The 24,798-nt window shown below is 36.9% G+C and overlaps 1 long non-coding RNA gene across 1 annotated transcript in view; it reads left to right on the plus strand.

Annotated features, from left to right (window-relative positions):
* LOC134484522 (uncharacterized) overlaps positions 1-20,552 on the plus strand; it is a 34,439-nt gene extending 13,887 nt beyond the window's left edge. Inside the window, exon 3 of the long non-coding RNA XR_010061971.1 lies at positions 18,959-20,552. This is a non-coding gene — a long non-coding RNA (uncharacterized LOC134484522). The remainder of the gene's footprint in view (positions 1-18,958) is intronic.
* Positions 20,553-24,798: the final 4,246 nt, after the last annotated feature.

The following is a 24,798-nucleotide window of genomic DNA, read 5'->3' on the forward strand; positions in this document are numbered from 1 at the left end:
ATGCTCCAAATACAAAGGCACCTACATACATAAAAGAAACCTTACTAAAGCTCAAAGAACATATGGCACCGCAAATAATAATAGCAGGAGATTTCAATGCCCTACTCTCATCATTAGACCGATCAGGGAAACAGAAATTAAACAGAGACATAGACAGATTAACAGAAGTTATAAACCAAATGGACTTAACAGATATTTTAGAACATTCTATCATAAAACAAAAGGATATAACTTCTCACCACTTCATGGCACTTTCTCTAAAATTGATCATATAATCAATCAAAAACCAGGCCTAAAAGAATATGGAAAGATAATAATAATCCAATGAATCCTACCAGACTCCATGGGCTAAAACTGTTCTTCAATAACAATTAGGAAAGAACACCCACATATACATGGAAGTTGAACAATGCTCTACTCCATGATAACTTGGTCAAGGAAGAAATGAAGAAAGAAATTAAAGACTTCTTAGAATTTCATGAAAATTAAGGTACAATATACCCAAACTTTTGGGACTAATATAAGCTATACTAAAAGGAAAGCTCATATCTCTGAGTGCCTGCATATAGAAACAGGGGAGAGCATACAGCAGCAGCTTGACAGCACACCTAAAACTCTAGAACAAAAAGAAGCAAATATTCACAGGTGTAGTAGAAGGCAGGAAATAATCAAACTCAGAGCTGAAATCAACCAAGTAGAAAAAAAGGGGACTATACAAAGAATGAAGAGAACCAAATGCTGGTTCTTTGAGAAAATCAACAGGATACATTAACCCATAGCCAGACTAACCAGAGGGCACACAGAGTGTTTCCAAAATAACAAAATCATAAACGGAAAGGGAGAAATAACAGCAGAATCAGAGCAAATTATAAAATTTATCGGGGGTTGAGAATTTAGCTCAATGGTAGAGCACTTCTGTAGCAAGCACAAGGACCTGGGTTCGGTCCCCAGCTCTGAAAAAATAATTTAAAAAAAAAGTTATCAGATTGTCCTACAAATGCCCATATTCAAGAAAACTTGAAAATATGGAGAAAAAGGACAATTTTCTCGACAAATGCCAGGTACCAAAGCTAAATCAGGAACAGAAAAACCGTTTAAACAACCAATAACTGTTAAGAAATACAAGCAATCATTAAAAGCCTCCCAACATAAAAGGAGTCCAAGATCAGATGGGTTTAGTTCAGAAATCTATCCAATATTCATAGAACATTTCATACCAATACTGTCCAAACTATACAACAAATTAGAAACAGGTGGAGCACTACCGAATTCCTTTTATGAAGCCACAATTACTCTTATACATAAACCACACAAAGACCCAACAAAAAAGAAAACTTCAGAGCAATTTCCGTTATGAATATTGGTGCAAAAATACTCGATAAAGTCTTGCAAACTGAGTCCAAGAACACATCAAAAAATCATCCATCATGATCATGTAGGTTTTATCCCAGGCATGCAGGGATGGTTTTGTATATAGAAACCATCAACATAATCCACTATATAATCACACTCAAAGATAAAAACCCAATGATCCTTTCATTACATGCTGAGAAAACATTTGAAAAAATTTAAAACTACTTCATGATAAAAGTCCTGGAAATTATAGGAACATAAGGACCGTTCCTAATCATATACAGCAAACCAGTAGCTAACATTAAATTAAATGGAGAGAAACATGAAGCAATCCCACTAAAATCAGGGACATGACAAGGCTGTCCACTCTCTCACAATTTATACAATGTAGTTCACGATGTCTTAGCCAGAGGAAGCAAACAACAAAAGGAGGTCAAAGGTATATAGACTGGCAAGGAAGAAGTAAAAATAGCACTGTTTGTAGATGATATGATAGTATACTTAGTGATCTCAAAAGTTTCACAAGATAATTCCTGAGCCTGATAAACAATTTTAGCAAAGTGGCTGGGTATAAAAGTAACTCTACACAAAAGCTAAACTAGCAGAGCAAGAAACTAGGCATATGACAACCTTCACAATAGCCCCAAATAATATAAATATCTCAAGGTGACTTTATCCAAGCAAGTAAAAGATATGAGCATATGAGCAGAACCACAAGTCTCTGCAGAAAGTGAAGGAGATTTCAGAAGATGGAAAGATCTCCCATGCTCATGAACTGGCAGGAATAATATAGTAAAAATGGCCATTATACCAAAAGCAACCTACAAATTAATTCCAATCCCCATCAAAATTCCAATCCAATTCTTCGTAGAGTTAGACAGTACAATTCATTATTTCATCTGGAATAACAAAAACACAGAATAGCTAAAACTATCATCAACAGTAAAAGGACTTCCTTGGGAATCACTATCCCTGAACTCTAGTATTACAGAGCAACAGTGATAAAAACTGTATGGCATTGAGACAGAGCCAGGCAAATCAACCAGTAGAATAGAATTGAAGACCCAGAACTTAACCCATACTCCCATGGTCACTTAATTTTAGAGAAAGAGCCAAAATCATCCAATGGAAAAAAAAGATAGCATTTTCAGCAAATGGTGCTGGTTCAACTGGAGGTCAGTATGTAGAAGAAGGCAAATTGGCCCACTCTTACTGCCCTGTAAAAAGCTAAAGTCCAACTGGATCAAGGACCTCCACTTCAAACCAGATAAACTCAAACTAACAGAAGAAAAAGTGGGGAAGCATCTGCAACACATGGGCACTTTAGAAAATTTCCTGAACAAAACACCAAAGGCTCATGTTCTAAGATCAAGAATCAACAAATGCCATCTCATAAAACCGCAAAGCTTCTGTAAGGCAGAGGACACTGTTCTTAGGACAAAATGGCAACCAACAGATAGAAAAAAGATCTTTACTAATCCTACAACAGATAGAAGGGTAATATCCAAAATATGCAAAGAAAACAAGAAGTTAGACTGCAGGAGACAAATAACCCTATTGAAAAATGGGGTTCAGAGCAAAACAAAGAATTCACAGCTGAAGAATATCGAATGTCAGTGAAACACCTAAAGAAATATTCAACATCTTTACACACAAGGGAAATGCAAATCAAAACAACACTGAGATTTCACCTCAAACCAGTTAGAATGGCTACGATCAAAAACTCAGGTGACAGAAGATGCTGGCGAGGATGTGGAGAAAGAGGAACACTCCTCCATTGTTGGTGGGATTGCAGACTGGTCCAACCATTCTGGAAATCAGTCTGGATGTTCCTCAGAAAATTGGACATTGAACTACCTAAGAACCCAGCTATACCTCTCTCGGGCATATACCCAAAATATGTACCTTCATATAACAAAGACACATGCTCCACTATTTTCATAGCAGCCTTATTTATAATAGCCAGAAGCTAAGAACCAAGATGCCTTCAACAGAGAAATGGATACAGAAAATGTGGTACATCTACACAATGGAATATTACTCAGCTGTCAAAAACAATGTCTTTATGAAATTCATAGGCAAATGAATGGAACTGGAAATATCATCCTAAGTGAGGTAATCCAATCACAGAATCACATACATGGTATGCACTCATTGATAAGTGCTATTGGCTCAAATTCTCGAATTACCCTAGATGCACAAAACCAAAATGTGAATGCTTCACTCCTTCTTTAAAAGGGGATCAAGAATACCCTTGTCAGGGAATAGGGAAGCAAATTGTAGAACAGAGGCCGAAGGAACACCCACTCAGAGCCTGCCCCACATGGGGCCCATACATATACAGCCAGCAAACTAGGTAAAAAGGATGAATCAATGAAATGCAGGCTGATAGGAACAAATGTAGATCTCTCCTGAGAGACACAGCCAGAATATAGCAAATACTTAGGCAAATGTCAGCAGCAAACCACTGTACTGAGAATGCGACCCCTGCTAAAGGAATCAGAGCAAGGCCTGAAAGAGTTAATGGGCTTGAGACCCCATCTGAACAAAAATGCCAACCAAAACTAGGTTCAACCGACTAAGCCACTACCCAAGCCTATACATGAACTGACCTGAACTCCAAATTCACAGGTATCAATGAATGCCTATTAGGGGCACCAGTGGAAGGGGAAGTCTTTGTTCTCCCAAGAATGAACCCCCAGTGAATGGCATTTTTGGGAGAAGGGCAGTAATGTGTGGGTGGATCGGGAGAGGAAAACCCCTATAGAAGGGGAGAGGGAGGGGCTAGGAAAATGTTAATGGGGAAACTTGGAAGGGGAATAACATTTGAAATGGAAATAAGAAATACTCAATTTAATAAAGATGGAAGAAAAAAAGATACTCCCTCTGGAAGAGGAGAATGTATGATTTTCCTTTCAGGATCTGTGGGAGGAATTTTGGACACCTGGGCAAATGTGGAATAACCCTATAGAACATTGGAACCATTTGGTTATTTCCGGAAAGTCCTGGGTGGGTAGGAACATCTTGGGGAAAAATGGGAGATCCAAGTTCTCCATGTCTAGATAGGGAAGGATGTTGGCAACCTGGAATGTGTGGGGAAAGTACCTGTCCCAATTTGTCAGTATAAGAGTCAGCAAAAAGTGGCCCAGGCACAGTGTGATATTCTTTGAGTCTTTCACTATTCTCTCCAGTATTGTGTTTTGTAGATGTTACAGGCACTCTGGCTACCAACTCGTCCTAGTCCACATGTTCCTCAATCCCAGTAGACATAACCCGCTTTTCTTTTCTTTACTTTTTTTTTTCATCTTCCCAAGAACCAAGAATGGGAACTTAGATGAGGCCACTCTTTTTCGGGTAGCAGGATGTAAAGCAGATCTTCTGATATCCCTAGTCAGTGGGTTTCTCAGTGATCTGCTATCCTTGGTCAGTGTATTACTCATGCCCTCAGAAACCCTCAGAGTAAGTGGAACTGTCCATTTCTTCTTCTCTGTCAGTTCCCTTCTGGAGTCTAGGTCCCTCTTATTGACTGAAGCCTTTATATGATCTTTGAGTTTCTGCAGGTTTTCTGTAACATGAGCATCAGGTTTTTTGAATCTCTGATCTTCATAGGGTTTTGGGCATCTGAACTTGTCCCGAGCCCTTCTAAGTAGTCCGGGAGGTGCAAAGTCGCTCGGGTCTCTGGTGTTCAATTGCTTCCCCCACTGGGGTAGGAAGTTATAATCCACTTGGGGGACACCGAAGGTCTTCCAGGCTGTGGAGGCTGGGAACCCTTAAAATGCTTCCCCCATTGGAGTCCGGTGTTACAATCATCTTGGGGGACACTGAATGGGCTTCCAGGCTGTGGAGGCTGGGAATCCTTCAACTGATTCCACTGTTGCACTCAGGTGTTGTTGTCATCTTGGGGGACACTGAAGGGTTCCCAGGCCGTGGAGGCTGAGAAATCGTTGGTGCATGGTCAGAGGGTGAAGTCCGGGATGAGGGTCGCTGGTCTCTCTCCTCACATCTGGTCGTTTAGTCTTTAAGGAAATTGAACAAGAAATGTCGAATGGGCTACTACCATGTGAAGGGGCAGTGAATGTACTTGCCAGTGGTGAGTCATGGTAAGCATCAGTTGAGCTGTATCCTTTGAGTATGTCTCTCTATCTTCCGAGAACTGTGGACAAGTCCGGAAGGCAAAGCAGGGAAATCTCGAGTGACCATTGATCTCCTGAAACAGCCAAAGCTCTAGAGGAGCTGTCCTCGAGTTTGCACAGGGAAGTAGCGAGGTCTGCAAGGGGCAGTCGCGAGGTCTGCACCAGGCAGTCAGGAGCTGCTTCACTTGTCATTTCTGCTTGTAGTTGCGGGGCGATCATCCAAGCTTTCTGAATGAGGAGGAACCCTGTCGAATCTCTTCCTTTGTGTCCAGAGTGCTATCTGCTATTGTGCCCACTGTCAGGGGCCAAGACAAGGGATTCGGGAAGGAGCAACATGAATGGAAAGGGCAAGGGGTGCTTAGGACACTGTGCGGTCAAGCGACACTTACAACACGGTAGATCCCTCTAACCAGAGGCCATCTGTGGTGCAGTGATGTGTCTTGGAGCCTCATAACCGAATGGGAAAGGTTGATCCAGACCCTTGATCCTCAGAGACTGCAGGGACTAGAAAATCACTGGTGGATTTTTTTAGGGAATGAACATGTGATAGGATTTGTATAGAGCATTGAATGAAAGGGATTGATATTAGAATTCCATTTGAGTTCCAGATATTACTGTGATGCTTCTGCCTTGATGTATCACTATTTTTTCTTGTCCCAAAGCTCTTAATATTCTTTCCGTGATGATATTTTTGAAATATTGAGTATGCTACACAATGGAAAGTATTTTCTCTAATCACATATATTGAAATTCTAAATATGTCTTGATATCGTATGCAGTTGCCTTTATTATTACTATTATTAACAATTGTATTTCTTTGCATTTCAAATATTGCCCCCTTTCCGGTCCGCCTCTATAATCCCCACCACCACATACTCTTCCTCTTTGTCTCTAAGAGCGTGCGTCCCCAACACCCCCAGTCGTTCTTACCTCACCCCTCTAGATTCGCTCTTCTCTGGGACATCAAGCTACTAAGGACCAACTGCTTCCCCTTCCACTGATGTGAGATGAGGCAATTCTCTGCTACATTTGTAGGGTACCAGAACATGTATATTCAATGGTTGGTGGTTAGGTCCATGGGTTCCCTGAGGGGTCTGGTTAATTGATATCGTTGTTCTATCTCTAATAACAATCCCCTTCAGCCCCTTCAGCCCTTCCCCTACATCTTCCATTGGGATGTCTAGGTTCAGTTCAATGGTTAGCTGTGAATATCTGCATCTGTCTCAGTCAGGTGTTGGCAAAGCCTCTCAGAGGACAGGCATATCAGACTCCTGTTTGCAAGCACATATCAGCAGCAGCAACAGTGTCCAGGTTGGTGTCTGCAGATCTCTGGATGGCCTTTCTTTCAGCCTCTGCCCCACTTTCCCCTCTGCATTTCCATTAGACAGGATAACTCTGAATATATTTGAGATGGGTGAGTGGTCCCATCCTTACACTGGGGGCCATGTCTATCTACTGGAGGTGGTGTCTTCATGTTAATTTCAGTGTTATTGTTGATGTTGGCCAATGTCATCAGTATTGGGTCCAGGGAACCTGTCGCATTCCTAGTATCTGGTTTATCCTAGAGGTTACCCCCATCCTCAACTGTTCCTTCTCTCTATACTAATTTTCCTGGTCCTCTGTTTTTTTCCCTGTTTCTTCCAACATCTTATCCTGATCTCCTATTTTTCTATTTCACTCCCCTCTCTCACACAGGGTGATTCCTCCATCTGACTCCCATGAAAATTTTCTTCCCCCTTCTAATTGTTAATGAAGCAATCCCCCTTTGTCCTTTCTTGTTAAGCTTCAGAGTGCATATGAGTTTATGGTGGATATTATGAGCTCTTGGGCTAATATTCACTTACTAGTGAGGGCATGCTATGTGCATTTATTTGTGTTTTTGTTATGTCACTCAGGATTATATTTTCTAGTTTCATCCATTTCCCTATGAATTTCATGAAGTCATTCTTTTTAATAGCTGCATACCACACCATTGTGTAAATGTACCACATTATATCAATCTGTTCCTCTTTTGAGGGACATCTGGGTTCTTTCCAGCTTCTGTCTGTTATAAATAAGGCTGCTCTGAACATAGTGGAGCATGTGTCCTTGTTGTAGGTTGGAGCAAGTTTTGGGTATATGCCATCCAATGGTACAGCTGGATCCTCAGGTAGTAAATACTATGTTCAATTTTCTGAAGAAGCTCCAGCCTGGATTCCAGGGTGATTTTAAGAGCTTGTAATTTCCACAGTGAAAGAGTGTTCCTTTCTCTCCACATCCTTGACAGAGACTGTTGTCACCTGACTTTTTTGACTTAGCCATTCTGACTGGTATGAGGTAGAATTTCAGGATTGTTTTGATTTGCATTTCCCCAATGAGTAAGGATGTTGAACATTTTTAGGTGCTTCTCATCCATTCAATATTCATCAGTTGAGAATTTTTGTTTAGAACTGTAGCCCAGTATTAAATAGGGTTATTTGATTCTCCGGAGGATAGCTTATTGAGTTTTTTTGTATATATTGGATATTAGCACTCCATCGGATATAGGATTGGTAAAGATCTTTTCCCAATCTGTTAGTTGGTGTATGGAAGTAATAACAGTGTTCTTTGTCTTAGAGAAACTTTGAAATTTTATGAAGTTTCATTTTTCAATTTTTGATCTTAGAACAAAAGCCTTTGGTGTTCTATTGAGGAAATTTTCCCCAGTACCAATCTGTTTGAGGCTTTCCCCTGCTTTTTATCAATTAGTTTCAGTGTATCTGGTTTTATTTGGAGTTCTTTAATCCAGTTTTACTTGAGCTTTGTACAAGGAGATAAGAATGGATTGATTTGCATTCTTCTACCTTCTGCCCTTCAGTTGAAACAGCACATTTTTTAAAAAATGCTATCTTTTTTTTCCACTGTATGGTTTTAGATCCTTTGTTAATTATCAAGTGGCCATAGCTGTGTGGGTTCATTTTTGGGTCTTACATTCTATTCCATTGTTATACCTGACTGTCTCAATACCAATACAATACAGTTTTTCCTCACCGTTGCTCTGTAATACAACTTGAGCTCAGGGATAGCGATTTCCCCAAATGATTTTATTTTTAAGAATAGTTTTCTCTATCCTGGGATTTTTTTATTACATATAAATTTGCAAACTGCCATTTTTATGTCTGTGAAGAAATCAGTTGTAATGTTGATGGAGATTGCATTGAATCTGTAGGTTGCTTTTGGCAAGATGGCCATTTTTACAATATTAAACCTGCCAATACATGAACATGGGAGATCTTTCTAATTTCTGAGATCTTCTTCAATTTATTTTTTTCAGACAGTTGTGTTCTTGTCATGTATATCTTTCATTTGCTTGGTTAGAGTCACACAGAGGTATTTTATAAGCTTTTTCACTATTGTCAAGGGTGTCATTTCTGTAATTTCTTTCTCAGCCTATTTCTCTTTTGAGCAGAGGCAGGATACTGATTTGTTTGAATCAATTTTAAACTCTTCCACTCTGCTATAGCTGTTTATCTGCTTAGAAATTCACTGGTGGAAATTGTCGGGTCACAACATCTGCATATAGTGACATTTTGAAAATTTCCTTTGCAATATGTATCCCTTTACATCCATTTGTTTTCTGTTTACTCTGGCTAGGGCTTTGAATACTATATTGAAAAGGTAGGGAGAGAGTGGTTATCATTGTCTAGTTCCTGATTGTAGTGGGATTGCATTAAGTTTTTCTCCATTTAGTTTGATATTGGCCTCTGGTTTGCTGTATATTGCTTTTATTGAGTTCAGTATGGTCCTTGAATTTCTGATCTTTCCAAGACTTGTAACATGAAGGGCTACGTTCTGTAAAATGCTTTCTCAGCATCTAATGAAATGATTGCTTGTTTTGTTTTCTTTGAATTTGTTTTTATAGTGGGATTAGTTTGATTAGTGATCAGGTTCTGTATATTGAACCATCCCTGTATCTCTGGGATGAAGCCTACTTGATCATGATGGATCATTGTTTTCATGTGTTCTTGCATTTGACTAGCAAGAAATTTACTGAGAATTTTTGCAGGGATATTCATGAATAAATTGGTCTGAAATTCTCTTTCTTTTTTCGGTCTTTGTTTGCTTTAGTTGTAAGCATAATTGTGGCATCAGAGAAGGAATTGCGTAGTGTTCCTTCTATTTCAAGTTTGTGGAATAGTTTGGAGAATATTGGTATTAGGTATTCTATGAAGGTCTGAGAGAATTCTGTACTAATCCTTTCTGGTCCTGGGATCTTTTGGTTGGGAGACATTTAATGACTGCTTCTACTACTTTACAAGTTATGGGAGAATTTAGGTGGTTTATCTGATTCTGATTCAACTTTGGTACCTTATATCTCTCTAGAAATTTATCCATTGAATCCTTACATTCCCACTTGTTAAGTATAGGCTTTTATAGAAGGATCTGATAATTTTTTGAGTTTCCTCACTTTCTTTGGTTATATCTCTATTTCATTTCTGATTTTGTTATTTTTAATTTGAATATAAGGGATTTACTTATTTCTGGATTTTTCGAAGAGCCAGCTCCTGGTTTTGTTGATTCTTTATATAATTCCTTTCATTTCTACTTGGTTGATTTCAGTCCTGAGTTTGATTATTTCCTGCTGTCTAGTCTTTGGATTTTTATTGGTTCTGAGATTTCAGGTGTTCTATCAAACTGCTAGTGTATCATAGCTTCTGTTTGTTTGTGGAGGCTCTCAGAGCTATGAGTTTTCCTCTTGCATTGCTTTTTTGTGTTCCCAAGTTATGCCTTCATTTTCATTAAAATCTGAAATGTCTTTAATTTTTTTTCTTTATTTCTTCCTTGAACAAGTTCTCATCGAGTAAATCATTCTTCAGCTACCATGTATATGTGGGACTATGGTTGTTTTTGTTGTTATTGAATACCATTCTTAGTCTGTAGTGATCTCATAGGATGCATGGGATTAATTCAAACATCTTGTATCTCTTGAGGCCTGTTTTATGATGGATCAGATTGTCAGTTTTTGAGAAGGTACCATGTAAGACTGAGAAGAAAGTGTCAGGACCCATAACAGGACAGGCTAATAACTAGCAGGTGATCATCCTGAGATACACAGCTTCGGATTATTTTATAATCTACAACTGGTTCTCCCTTATTAAGCAAAGTTGTAAGGGATTCATTTTGGGAAAGTTTACGCTATTAAATGCTATTCCTGTTGTTATTATTAGACATATATAACAATCATTGAGTAATAGCACACCCCTTTGGAGCAGATCTCTGCAGTCATACGAAGTTTTACTGTCCGTAGTGATACTATACAGGCAAATAGATGAATTCTTTAGTCTTAATAATGATTCTACAATAATTCCTAAAATTATATCAATGGTTATTAATCTCTATTATAGTGGGACTGCTATAAGTCTCTATATTTTTTTTTCTTTTTCTTTTTTTCAGAGCTGGGACTGAACCCAGGGCCTTTCGCTCGCTAGGCAAGTGCTCTACCACTGAGCTAAACCCCGAACCCGTATAAGTCCCTTTCTAATAGTCAAAATTGCAGTGACAATTCTGCCGGTGTCCCTGGTGTCAACAGTTAATTTTTCTGAGATAGTAAACAGACTTTCTCCTACTAAGAACACATTCCATGATGTTGCAATACAGTTATCAAGAGTCATAAAAAGAAAACAAACGATTTGTTGCAGGTGCAAGGACAGTTAATATAAGATATTAACTGGGTTTATCTATATATAACATCACTAACAACTATGGTTTTGGATCTTCAGTGAGCCTGTGGAGCTGACACAGGTGATGAATGTTTCGCCAGATAATTACTCTTGATGGATATTGATGTAAAAATTCTCGGTTGTAAATTATGTTTCAATTTATGCTTGATCTTTCATATGAACTTGTGATGAACATTGTAATATGGGATCATATATTCTTAAAGATGTTTAAGTTCTGAGGAGAAAGAGAAGTCACACAGAAGGACTGAGAGAGAAGGACTGAACTGGAAGGACAGAGACAGGTGGACTGACCTGGAGATGGACAGAGCTGAAAAGTCAGCTTTGAGTTAAGGAGAACTGAGCTTAGTAGAACTGAGCCAAAAATATCTGGGCTGAGAAGAAATGTAGAGAGGAATAATGTAGATATTATAAGTAACATAAGAGGGCAATCTGCAGAATTACAGAGGAGAAGAGGAAAAGAGAAGAAGCTGGAAAGAACAGAAGGTGCAGGCAGGTTTCTCCTTACCATGGGACAGAACAGGTCATTTCTTAATAGCAATGCATGCTTACTCTTATCAAAAGGAACAAGGCTTTTCTCTTACACACTTGGGTTTAATTCACTTAGCATTAAAAGGGTCGAAGTGATTTTTTTCTTTATGTTATAAAGATTGGACCTCATCATTCTGCACTGGTGCTTGGTCTCTTGCTCCCTATGCATATGAAAGTAAGGATGTCTGTTTAAATATGTAATTACAAGAATGAATGCATATGTGTGTGTGTAAGAGTATAATTGTGAGAATGCGTGTAAGTTGGACCCAGCTGATTTTGAGTGGAAATATATAAATGCACGTTTATGGAATTCAGGTGTAAAATTACATGTTTATGCATATTTGGCTATGTAAAATACTGACATCATTTGTGATTCAAATATACTAACAATATGTCTATACTTACCTTCATTATTATATAAACTACTCATTGAAGAAATTTTAATGGATATATCAAAATTTGTTTATAGGAATGGTACATCAAATATTTCTGTTAATAGTCAAAATCAGGAAATTCTTTCTATATTTATGCATTTTGGTATTTGAATATGGAAGAAACTGAATGATCTTAGATTTTGTAATAATGTTTATAAATCATTTATTCTTAATGTTTGTTGAAAGAAGGAAGTTATCAATGAATACATATATACAATGTGCCACACATTACAAAAGCAATGTGCCACACCTTTGTAACATAAATAGAGCAAATTAAATATATAATTTATGAACTAAAGTTGAGCAATCATGTAAAAAAGCAAAATATATCATAGAGTCTACCTACATTTGGAGTTAAGAGATGATTCATGCTTCTGTGTATTTCTTTCTAGACATCTAAAGAGATAAAATTAGTGTGGAAAAGGCTAAAACTGCAATTAGTGTGCTTCATGTAGTATACATATTTAAACAATGCTTTTGAAAAAATATACAGTACATATTTTCAAGGTTACATATACAGCATATACAAAAATTCAGTGTCCATAAATTATCAATAACACTCAAGCTACTTTCTCTGGTCTTATTATGTTTGAATTGTCAAAGATATACATGTATGTATGTATACTCAAACAGGCATACTCACAGACAAACAAACAAACACACACAATACTTCTAAAAATTTAAAACAAATTTGTAAATAATAGTCTTTCAGACAAAACTAATGAAAAAGGATGAACTAAATTTCCAGTGTAATGTACTCTCAAAAGTGTACTTTCTAGCATATAAAACTTTACCTTATAATTTTTAAAAAAATCGTACGGGGCCAATATATGTAATCAGATCCCATTTGGACTTATTACTCAGAGTTAAAGTAGAAATTGAAATGAAGTGGGAAAAATATTAAATTACAAGATTTAGCTATACACTTTCAATTATACAAAAAAATCTGAGAAACAGTGAAATGACACAACATGTAAAATTGCTTTCTATTAAGCATTGATATCTAAGTTTAGTCTTCATAGTCTATATAAAAGAGAGAACTAAATCTCAAAAGTTTTTTCCGGGCTTAAATACAATTTTCTTGGCTTGTGAATATACCCAGAACCAATCAATACAATGAAAATGGATAGATGTTGTGTTACAACAAATAAAACACATTTTGATTGTTTATTCAGTATAAATTTATTTTTGTAGCATTTCTTCCTATGTTTCTGTTGGCTATTATATAAATCCTCACTTTGGTGTGGTCAGTGCTTAAATTTAACTGAACATGACTGAATATGTCAATATAGTAGAAATGAATTCTTGGGGCAGAGAATACCTTTGGGTTAAACCTGGTTATAATGAAATGGTGGTGACAATGAGCACAACTAAATAGAAGGAAAGAAACTGTGGCTTCAGGTACAGGAGTCAATATAAGATTTCACTTTGTAGTGTTGGAAGAATTGTTCCGTGATATCATGAGATTGTGCAGTGAACAGGCCTTTTCTTTATTCCTGTAATGAAAGCAAAAATTTGTGGCTTTCAGTTCCTTCAGAGAGCTTGCTACGTGTGCAGATCAATCAGCAACTCGGGAGTAGGGATTTAGGTGTGCAAAATATATTTTTGATACTGAATTTCTTCTAGGTACTTTAGGGAGCTAACTTCATAAGATTTGGAATATAATCAGACAAGAGCTTGTTAAAGATGTAGAAAAGCACGGAGTGTGGTGGCACAGGCCTTTAATATTAGCACTGGGTAGCAGAAGCAGGCATAACTCTAAGTTCAAGGCCAGCTTGGTCTACACACACACAGAGAGAGAGAGAGAGAGAGAGAGAGAGAGAGAGAGAGAGAGAGAGAGAGAGAGAATAGGTGAAAGAGATAGTGAGTTCTGGTACTGCCAGGGATATAAAAGAAACAGTGTCACAAAAATTTTCAAGAATAAGTTCTGTATTATACAGAGAAAATTCTCATTTTATTTTAGTAAGATGTTAACAATTCTTTCTTGATTCTAATGAAATCTCTTAGCTATAAAATAATGTGAAGGCAACGAAAATGTAAGAAAAGATGTTTTACATCACTATTCCCCTTAAACTATAAGTTGAATTTTTACTAAATAATCCTATGTAAATACACTTTGAAGGCTTTTCTGTGATTAGCTAAAGGGCATTTACATTGTGAATTAAGAATGATGGATTTCATGCCAATCTTGAATTGTCATCACTAAGGTGTAGAAGCATATTAAGCATACAAAATCATACATAAAATTTTGCACAATAAAAAATGAGAACCTTTAATTGGTTTTCCTCTAATGTCAACACCTTCTTTTTGTTGGAGTGAAGATTGGATGATTTGAACTAATTTTATGAGAAATACCACCTGCTTTCAGAAGATAAGTAACAGAGAAAGATGAGGAAAAACATATGCTAAGGAACAGTGAACTGGGATAGAGTATTCTATGTAATACATAGAACAATAAATTTGACCCATCTGTTACTGGTAAGGTGGGGACTTCATTACGCACATCTATGTACTTAAAAATGTTTTCTTTTCCTTCTTAAGTTTGTATGGTTGCTATGAAAACTATGGGTTTTGTGTTAAGATCTTTGCATATTTAATGATAGTTTTGAAATATTAGTGTTATAATCAAAAGCCGTGCTTTGTACATACTTTTTAAGCAACAAAAAAGAGAAGTGTCTGCTTGGGTTTTATGAAGAAAGTTACTATGTTAAACATGAATTAATTTTTCTGACATATACATTATCTTCATGTACCATGATTGTTGATGAAATCTTAGCACATAGGAATGAATAGTAACCATCTTAGTATAGTTTCAGGATTTTATTGTATCTTGTTTGCCATGTGCCTTTCTATTAAAATGCTATCACTTTTCTAAGTCTCTTAATTTAACTGGAGAGGTTTGCAATATCTCCTATTCTGTTGGTTATTCATATAATTCGTCTTTGGTGTTGTTATTGAATTTTATGACAAACTTCTTAATTTCTTTATTTTGAAGGTAAAATATATATATATACATATACATATATATATATATATATATGTAAAATAGTTTATAAAAAGATTACAGTTTTAGTGGAAATATAACTTAGTGATGAACAATTTTATAAGTATTCTCTAAATTATTGAATATTCTACATTTTATTAGTATAAAAATATTATAAATACCACATCCTTTATTAACTTTAACACACACTGCTCCAGTTAATATAAACACAAATATATTCGTCATATTTATCTTTGAAATTTTCTTAGTTTCTTAGTTTCTTAGTTTCTTAGTTTCTTGACATTTCTATCTGAGCTTTCTCATCGTTTTTCAAAAATAAATCTATTGCTCTTTTATTGAGAATCATAATGAATATTCATTGATACATAGATATATAATATTGTGACAATATACACAATGGTACTTCATTCTCCCTAGGAAAACTAAACCGAGTAAGGTAACAAAGACTTAGAAAGGCAAATACCATGTGTTCTTTTTCAAAGAGATCAAAGAATCTCCTTTTAATATACTTGTATTTATGTGAAGTTGTGGGTGGTTTGAGTACATTTAACTGGTATACGTCACAGAGATTAGAGAGTAGGGTTTTAAACAGTGTGGTATGGAAGATATTGAGCATGTGGGATATGAATCTAGAAGTAAGAATAATGAAGAGAGACTAGTATAAGTGGTGAGGGACATAGGGCAGGCGGAAACAAAGAACTGAGGAAGCGAGGATGAGGGTGATTGTCTACAAACATAACATATGGCAACCTGTTACTTTATAGGTTAGGTTAAAATAAATATTAAAATTTAAAACTAATACCATAATGTTCAATGCTATAAACATCATGTTTGAGGAAAAATGCCAGGAAGTGATATCAGAATGAAAATAATATATTTATCTTATTTGATCTTAGTCATATTATCCATAATTACTTGTTAAAAACATCATTTGTCTGCCAAATTTATGGTACCACTTAAAAATTGCCTGTGATATAATAATTCCTTATGATAGTAGAGAATTTTTATTATTAGGTCAATTTTTAAAATCTGTGATTTGATCTTGTTTTAAGTTTCTTTTTACTTAAATTTGGTCCTCATGACATTCACTCATACTAAATTATAATTTTCAATTTTAACATACTACTGTAAAATATGATCAAGAGGGTTGTTGAAATTGCTCAATTATAAGTAATATTATCCATAAACTACAGGACATCCTCCACAAAGCTTAAAGGTACAAAGAAGATAAACAAGAAGAATGGCCAAAGTGCATAAGATTGACTCTCACTTAGAATGGGGAATAAAATAGTCTAGGAGGCCGATTGAGGAAAGGAACTAGATGAGAGATGGAAGGAAGAGGAGAATGGATCCTGTGTGTGAAGGGACAGGAGATAGGACCCAATAGTCATGAGAAAGAAAGGAAATCTTGAACTTTAAGAGATGAGGAGGTGGGAGAAACCTCCAGGAAGAGAAAGAGACCTGGTATAATGGAGGTACCCACGAATCAATGGGGTGACCTAAGCTGTGACGTACATTGGTGATATGAAACATTAAGAGGCCAAATCCCATTGACTGGAAAGACCAGCAATGGAGGGATAAAGACACAAATACACCCACAAAACCTTCTTCGCAAAATTTTTCAAGCCTAAAAGAAAATCTGAACCGCATTCTAAAGTCCATATTGTCCTTTGCTTTACTGATGGCTGGTAATTTTTGCTTAAATTAAGGATTTGAGAGATTATCATTTGAAGTAGGTATACAATATTTATACTGTTATATTCATGCTTTAGCTGGGCCAACTTTGTTGCCAATATCATTGCAAAAATTAAAATTGGAAAACAGAATATTTGAGTACACATTCAGTAATATATATAAAGTCTCCTTTCAAAGAATGTACAATAAAAAAATGTAATACAATATTCATTCACCTAAATGTCTGGAAGGAAAATATTGGACTTTGGGAAACAGAGAAAACCTAGGAACTTGAACTGTATGTCACAGGAATGGAACTGGGAGTGGAATTATTATCCAGAATAATCTCCTCCACCCCATGTTCCTAGATCTTTATACCCATGCCAAGCCCCTGACCAACATTCTCTATTCCGAACATGTACGTACTAATGAAGCAAAGAGAAGTCTCCAGCATTAGAGATATATAGTATTTAAAGGTTTCCAGTGTGTCACAAGAGACACTCTTGGAAAGGGAACCCTCAAATCTGGTCAATGTAAAGAAAGCTGTTCAACAGTTAGATCATGGCAGTTCTCAGTGACATCATCATTAGGTCCTCCCTGAAATATCTCTTGTATCCTGAAGAGCTCTAGCTTTTCTGTGATGTCACAAGTGTCATGGTGACAGCAACTGCCTCTTGGATATTCTTTGAGGACCTCTAGGGTTAACTCATTGACCTCTTATTCTGGCTAAACAGCCATTTGTTAGGGAGATAAAAGAGAAGGAAGCTGGCCTTCTCTCTTTGTATAAAAAAAGGAAGAAATAAATGGTCCATGGGAAAGCTCAGTGAGTCTTGGGTAGGCGTTGAGTGTTGTATCTGAAGAGATAGCCTTGATCTGAGCCTTACACACATGGGAATCCAGAGCTGGGATTCTCTCATTATCATCTGGACTTCCCTGCTTGATATGGTTTCTGGAATTCAGAGAGTTTATATAATCATTTTCTTCATTCCAAAAGTCAGTTGTTGGGAAGGGCACAGTTGTTCTAGTGAGAGCTCATGGCTTTCACTCTTTTTGCCCTGAAGAAAAAGGTCCGAAGAAACAAAGGATAGACAAGTATTGTCTCCTCAGCTCAGTGTAAACGCCTCCATGCTTTGGATACCTATAGTGCAGTTTGTGTCTGACACTGATATTTGGGAGAGAAGAGCTTCTAGTTGAGACTTCATCATCTCAGTCTTTCCACGAGTATTACTCTGATTACCATTTCCTGATAGTTACCCTTTAGATTTCTGAGTCAATATGTGTAATTAGCTGACAGATGTCTTTTCTTTAATTTATTTCATTTTTTTTAATTTTTAGCAAATTTTATTGCTTTTTTATTTGGATATTTCTATATTTGAATTTCAAATTTGATTTTCTTTCCCAGTTTCATGTCTATAAGACCCGTAACTAGTCCCCCTAACATTCTTCTATAACCCAACTTAGTGAACCTTGATATTACCTTGAACTGAGAGTTAAACCTAGGTTGGACCAGGAACTTCTCCTTCCATTGGTTCCCAACAAGGCCATCCACTGCTACATATGCAGTTGGACACATAGGTCTGTCCAAGTACAGTCTTTGAATATTGGTTTAGTACCAGAAAGCTCTGGTTCACTGGCATTGTTGTTCTTATGGAATTGAAATCCCCTTAAGCTCTTGTAATTCTTTCTCAAAAACTACCAACAAGAGATCCATTTTTGGTTCACTGGTTTGCCTGTAGCATTCTCTTCTGTATTTGACTTGCTCAAGCTGTGTCTCTCAGGAAAGATGTACATCTGGTTCCAACTATACATTTGGTGGCTCCTACAGCTATGAGGTTAGGTGGAATTTTCACATGGATTATGTACACCTAGGTCAAGAATGTAGAATCCACAAATGGCAATTCCAAACACCTCCCTCTTGTTCTTATGAACCTATTGAAGTTGAAGTTTCCCTGGACATTAAGCCATTCATCTCCCTGCACATCCTCCTGAATTTTATGTTTGTCCTGAAGTAACAACCATGGTAAAACCTCGAAAACCTTCACGTCTGGTCCTAGAGTAACAGGAAGTTAGATATTAAAGAACTGATGTCTAATGAGACTACTGAACCATATTTATATTTCATGTTTTCCTTAGCTTTTCTGATGTCTGGAAATTTTTGGATAAACTAAGGATTTGGAAGTTCATCATTGGAAGTAGGTACGTAATATTTACATTTTTATATTCAACGTTAGGTGGGACCCTTGGGTTGCCAAAATCATTGCAAAAAAACATGAAATTGGAAAACAGATTTTTTCACTTCACATTCAGGAATATATAAAGTCACCTATCAAGGAATGTACAATGAGAAACTGTAATGAAATATGAATTCAATTAAAGGATTGTAGGGAAAATGCTGGCCTTTGGGAAACAGAGATAACCTAGGATATTGAACTGTATGTCATAGTAATGGACCTGGTAATAAAATTATTATCCAGAGGAATCTCTTCCACTCCATGTTCCGAGATCTTTTCTACCCATGCAAAGCTCCTGATTATCTTTTCCTTTCAGAGCATGTAACCACTAAGGAAATAAAGAGAAGTTTCTAGCTTTAAAGACATGTAGTATGAAAAGGTTTCCATTGTTTCACAGGAGACAAACCTTGCAAGGGCACCCTCGAATCTGGTCATTGAAAGGAAAACACTTTAGCAGGTAGGCCATGGCAATTCTCAGTGACATCACCAATAGGCCTATCTAAAAAAATCTGTTGTATCCTGGAGATCCCTAGTTTCTTCTGTGATGTAACAAGTGTTGTCCTGACAGAAGTTGCCTCTCCAGTAGTCCTTCAGTACCTCTAGGGTTTACTATTTGGCCTCTAATTCAGCATAAACAGCCTTTGGGAAGGAGAAAAAAGAGGATGAAGTGATCAAAGATGGGAAGAAGGAAGCTGGCCTTCTGCTTTGTTATAAAAAAAAAGAAATATGTGGTCCATGGGAAATCTCAGTCATTTCTGGGTAGTGGTTGAGAAGGTTTGCTGAAAAGATAGTATTGATTGGAGCCTTCCAAATATGGTAATAAGGAGATGGGAGCCTCTCAGATGCATCTGGACTTCCCTGCTAGTTATGGTTCCTGGAAGTCGGAGAATTTATATCATTCATGTCTTTTTTCCAAAGCCAAGTGTTGGGAAGGGCACAGTTTTCTTTAAAGCTGATGGTTTTGGTCCTAAGGAAGAAGGGAAAGACAAGTATTGTGTCCTCAGCTCAGAGTAAATTACTCCGTGCTTTGGATTCCTAGAGTGCAGATTGTGTCTGACACTGATATCTGGGAGAGAAAATTGCTTCTATTTGAGATTTCACCATCTTCGTCTTTGAACTAGTATTACTCTGACTACCATTCCCTGACAGTGACCCTTTAGATTTCTGAGTCAAAGGGTGTAATTAATTGGCAGTTTTCTTTTCTTTTATTTCTTTCATTTTTTTCTTTTTTAGCAAAATATATAGCTTTTTTAAATTTGATATTTCTATATTTACATTACAAATGTTATTCCTTTTCCAATTTCCTGTCTCTAAGATCCCTAACCAGTCCACCTCCCATTCTACTATAATCCCCTTACTACCCCTTTGCATTCCCATGAACTGTGAATCAAATATAGGGAGGACCAAGAGCTTCTACTTCTGTTGGTTCCCAAGAAGGCCATCTGGTACTAAATATGCAGTAGGAGCCATAGGTATGTCCATGTACATTCGTTGAATATTGGTCTAGTACTAGAAAGCTCTGGTTCATTGACATTGTTTTTCATATGGGTTTGCAAACCCCTTTACCTCTTGTAATCCTTTCTCAAAAGTTATCAACAAGAGTTCCATTTACAAGTAACTGGTTTGCCACAAGCATTCACTTATGTAATTGACATATTCTAGCTGTGTTTCTCAGGAAATGTCTATATCCTCTTCCTGGCAGAATGCACTTCTTAACTTCAACAATCTTATCTTATTTTGGTGGCAGATCTATCTATCTATCTATCTATCTATCTATCTATCTATCTATCTATCTATCTATCTATCTATCTATCATATATATATATTGGCTCCTATGTGAGGTTAGATGGAATTTACCATTGATTCTGCGCATCTAGAACAAGAATGTAGAATCTACAGATGCAAAGTTCCCTCCTGTCCTTATGAACTTATTGAAATTGAGGTTTCAGTTGAACTCAAAACATTTCTTTCCCTGCCCATCCACCTAAGTCTTATGTTTGGCCTGAAAAAAGAATCATTGTAAAATATCCAAAAACCTCAAGTGTGGCCATGGGAACACAAGAAGGAAGATATTGCAGAAATGATATCAAATGGGAATAGAGAAACAAATTGTATAGTACATGTTGTCTTTGATTTACTGATGTATGATAATTTTTGGATAAAATAAGAATTTGGAGTTTATCATTTGAAGTAGGTACAAAATATTTACACTGTTCTCTGCACTCTATACTTCGGCCCTCTTTTTTGCCAAAATCATTACAAAAATGCAATTGTAAAAGAGAATTTTTGAGTACACTTTCAGGAATGAATACAAAGTGCCCTATCTAGGAATGAAGAATTAGAAAATGAAATACAATATTCACTCAATTAAAGGTCTGTATGGAAAATAATGGCCTTTGGGAAACAGAGAAAAACTAGGAAATTGAACTGTATGTCACAGGAATGGACCAGGGAGCAAAATTATTATCAAGAAGAATCTCCTCCACTCCATCTTCCTAGATCTTTTCTACCCATGCCAAGTCCCGATTAATTTTGTCCATTAAGACCATGTAAACACTAATGCACAAAGAGAAGTCTCTAGCGTTAGAGAGATGGAGTACAAAAGGTTTCCACTGTGTCATAGGAGACTCTCCTAGAAAGGGCACCGTCAAATCTGGTCAATGTAAGGAAATCTGTTTAGCAGGTAGTCCATGGCAGTTCTCAGTGACATCATCCTTAGTACCCCCGTAATATATCTCTTGTATCCTTGAGAGCCCTATCTTCTTCTGTGTTGTCACAAGTGTTGTCCTGACAGCAACTGCCTCTCAGATATTCATTCCATATATCTATGGTTTACTAATTGGCCTATAATTCAGTGTAAAGAGCCATTTGGGAGGGAGGACAAATAGGATGAAGATATCAGAGATGGGGAGAAGAAAGCTGACCTTCTGTCTTGGTACAAAAAAGGTCCTTGGGAAAGCTCTCTGAGTCCTTAGTAGGTGTTGAGTTGTTTCATGAAGAGATTGTCTTGATCTGAGCCGTCTACAAATGGGAATTAGGAGCTGGGGTCCTCTCAGAAGCATCTGGACTTCCTGCTCTTACAGTTCCTGGAAATCAGAGAGTTTATATCATTAATTTCTTTATCCCAAAACCCAAGTTTGGGAAGGTCACAGTTGTTTTCCTGACAGCTCATGGCTTTTATTCTTTTTGCCCAGAAGAAAAATGTCCTAAGGAAGAAGTGAAAGACAAGTACTATGTCCTCATCTCAGGGTAAACTCCTCCACGCTTTGGATTCCTATAGTTCAGTTTGTGTCTGACACTGATATCTGGGAGAGAGAAGTGCTTCTAGTCGACTCTTAATCATATCAGTCTTTTCACCATTATTATTCTGATTACCATTCCCTGACAGTTACTCATTATATTTCTGAATCAATAGGTGAGAATGGCTAGCAGTTTCTTTTTTCATTTCTTCCATTTTTTTAGTAAATTTTTGCTTATTTTATTGGCTATTTCTATATTTACATTTCAAATGCTATTTTCTTTCCAAATTTCCTCTCCATAAGGTCGTAACTGGACCGACTCCCCTTCTTTTACAACCCTCCTTACTGCACCTTGACATTTCCTTGAACTGGGAACCAAACCTGAGAAGGACCAAGGGCTTCTACATCCATTGGTGCCCAAGGAATCCATCCTCTGCCACATATGCTGTTGGAGCCATAGGACTTTCCATGGGCAGATTTTGAATATTGGTTTAGTGTCAGAAAGCTCTGGTTTGTTGGAATAGTTGTTTTTATGGGGTTGAAAGTCCCTTCAGCTCTTGTAATCCTTTCTAAATATCTACCAAGAAGAGACATGCTTTCTGTTCACCAGTTTACCACTAACATTCACTTCTGTATTTAACATGCTCTAACTATGACTCTCTGGAAAGATCTTTCTCCAGTTCTTGGCAGCATGCACCTCTTACCTTCATCAATCTTATGTAATTTTGGTGTCTCCTACACCTATGAGGTTTGGTGGAATTTTAACATGGATTATGCACAACTGGGTCAAGAATGTAGAATCCACAAATGAAAATGCCAAATAGATGCCATTCTCTACTTATGAAACTATTGAAGTTAAGTTTCCCTGGACCTCAAGACATTCCTCTCACTGTCCATCCTCCTGAACCTTATGTTTGGCCTGAACAAAGAATCAGGTTAAAAAACCATCAACCCTCATGTCAGAACCTTGGAAATAAGGAAGGGAGATATTAGAGATCTGATTATCTTTTGGGACTACAGAACCACATTATAGAGTTGATATTGTCCTTTGCTTTACTGATGTCTGTGATTATTGGATAAAATAAGGATTTGGGAGTTTATCATTTGAAGTAGGTACACAATATTTACACTGTTATATTCACTTTATCATTGGGCCAAAATCATTGCAAAAAATGGAATTTTAAAACAGAATTTTTGAGTAAACATTCAGGAATATTTATAAAGATCCCTATCAAGGAATGTACAATAAGAAATTGAAACACAATATTCATTCAATTAAAGGTCTGTAGGGAGAATACTGGCCTTTGGGAAACAGAGAAAACCTACAAAATTTTTATGTATTTCACAGGAATGAACCTGGGAAAAAATTATTATCTAGAAGAATCTCCTGCACTCCATTTTCTTAAATCGTTTATACACATGCCAAACCCATGGCTAACTTTCCCCATTCAAAGCATGTAACCACTAATGAAGAAAAGAGATTTCTACAGTTTTAGAATGATGGACTATGTAAAGGTTTCCACTGTGTCACAGGAGACGTACCTGGAAAGGGCACTCAAAATCTGGTCAATGTAGGGAAATCTGTTTAGCAGGTAGGACATGGCAGTTCACAGTGACATCATGATTTGGCCCTACTGCAAGTATCTCTTGTAACCTGGACTCCCTAGCTGCTTCTGTGACATCACAAGTGTTGTTGTGGCTGCAACTGCCTCTCTGATATTCTTGCAGTACCTCTAGGGTTTAATAATTGACCTCTAATTCACGGTAAACAGCCATATGGGAGGGAGAACAAAGAGGATAAAGATTTCAGTGATGTGGAGAAGGAAGCTGGCCTTCTATCTTTGTATAAAAAAAGGAAGATGTACATCATCCTTGGGATAGCTCAGAGTCCTTAGTAGGGATTGAGTGGGATCTCTGAAGAGTTAGGCTTGATGTGAATCTTCCACATATGGGAATCAGGAGCTGGGAGCCTTTCAGAAGCATCTGGACTTACCTGTTCATATCATTCCTGGAAGTCAAAGAGTTTATATCATTATTTTTTTTATTCCAAAGCCAAGTGATGGGCAGGGCACAGTTGTTTTGCTGAGATCTCATAGCCTTATTCTTTTTGTTAAGAAGAAAATGGTCCTAAGGAAGAATGGAAAGACAAGTATTGAGTCCTCGCCTCAGAGTAAATTCCACCATGCTCTGGATGCCTATAGTGCAGTTTTTGTCTGATACTGATATCTGGGAGAGAGAAGTGTTTCTAGTTGAGTCTTCATCATCTCAGTCTTTCCATTAGTATTACTCTGACTATCATTCCATGAAAATGACTTTTACATTTCTGAGTCAATAGCTGTGAATACTTCGCAGTGTTCTTTTCTTAAATTTCTTTATTTCTTTTTATTTTTTTAGCAAATTTTATTCCTGTTTTAATTGGGTATTTCTATATTTACATTTGAAATGTTATTTCCTTTCCCTATTACCTGCACATATGATCCCTAACCGGCCCCACTCCTCTTTT

This window comes from Rattus norvegicus, chromosome Y (genome assembly GCF_036323735.1).
Source record: "Rattus norvegicus strain BN/NHsdMcwi chromosome Y, GRCr8, whole genome shotgun sequence".
NCBI classification, from domain to species: domain Eukaryota; kingdom Metazoa; phylum Chordata; class Mammalia; order Rodentia; family Muridae; genus Rattus; species Rattus norvegicus.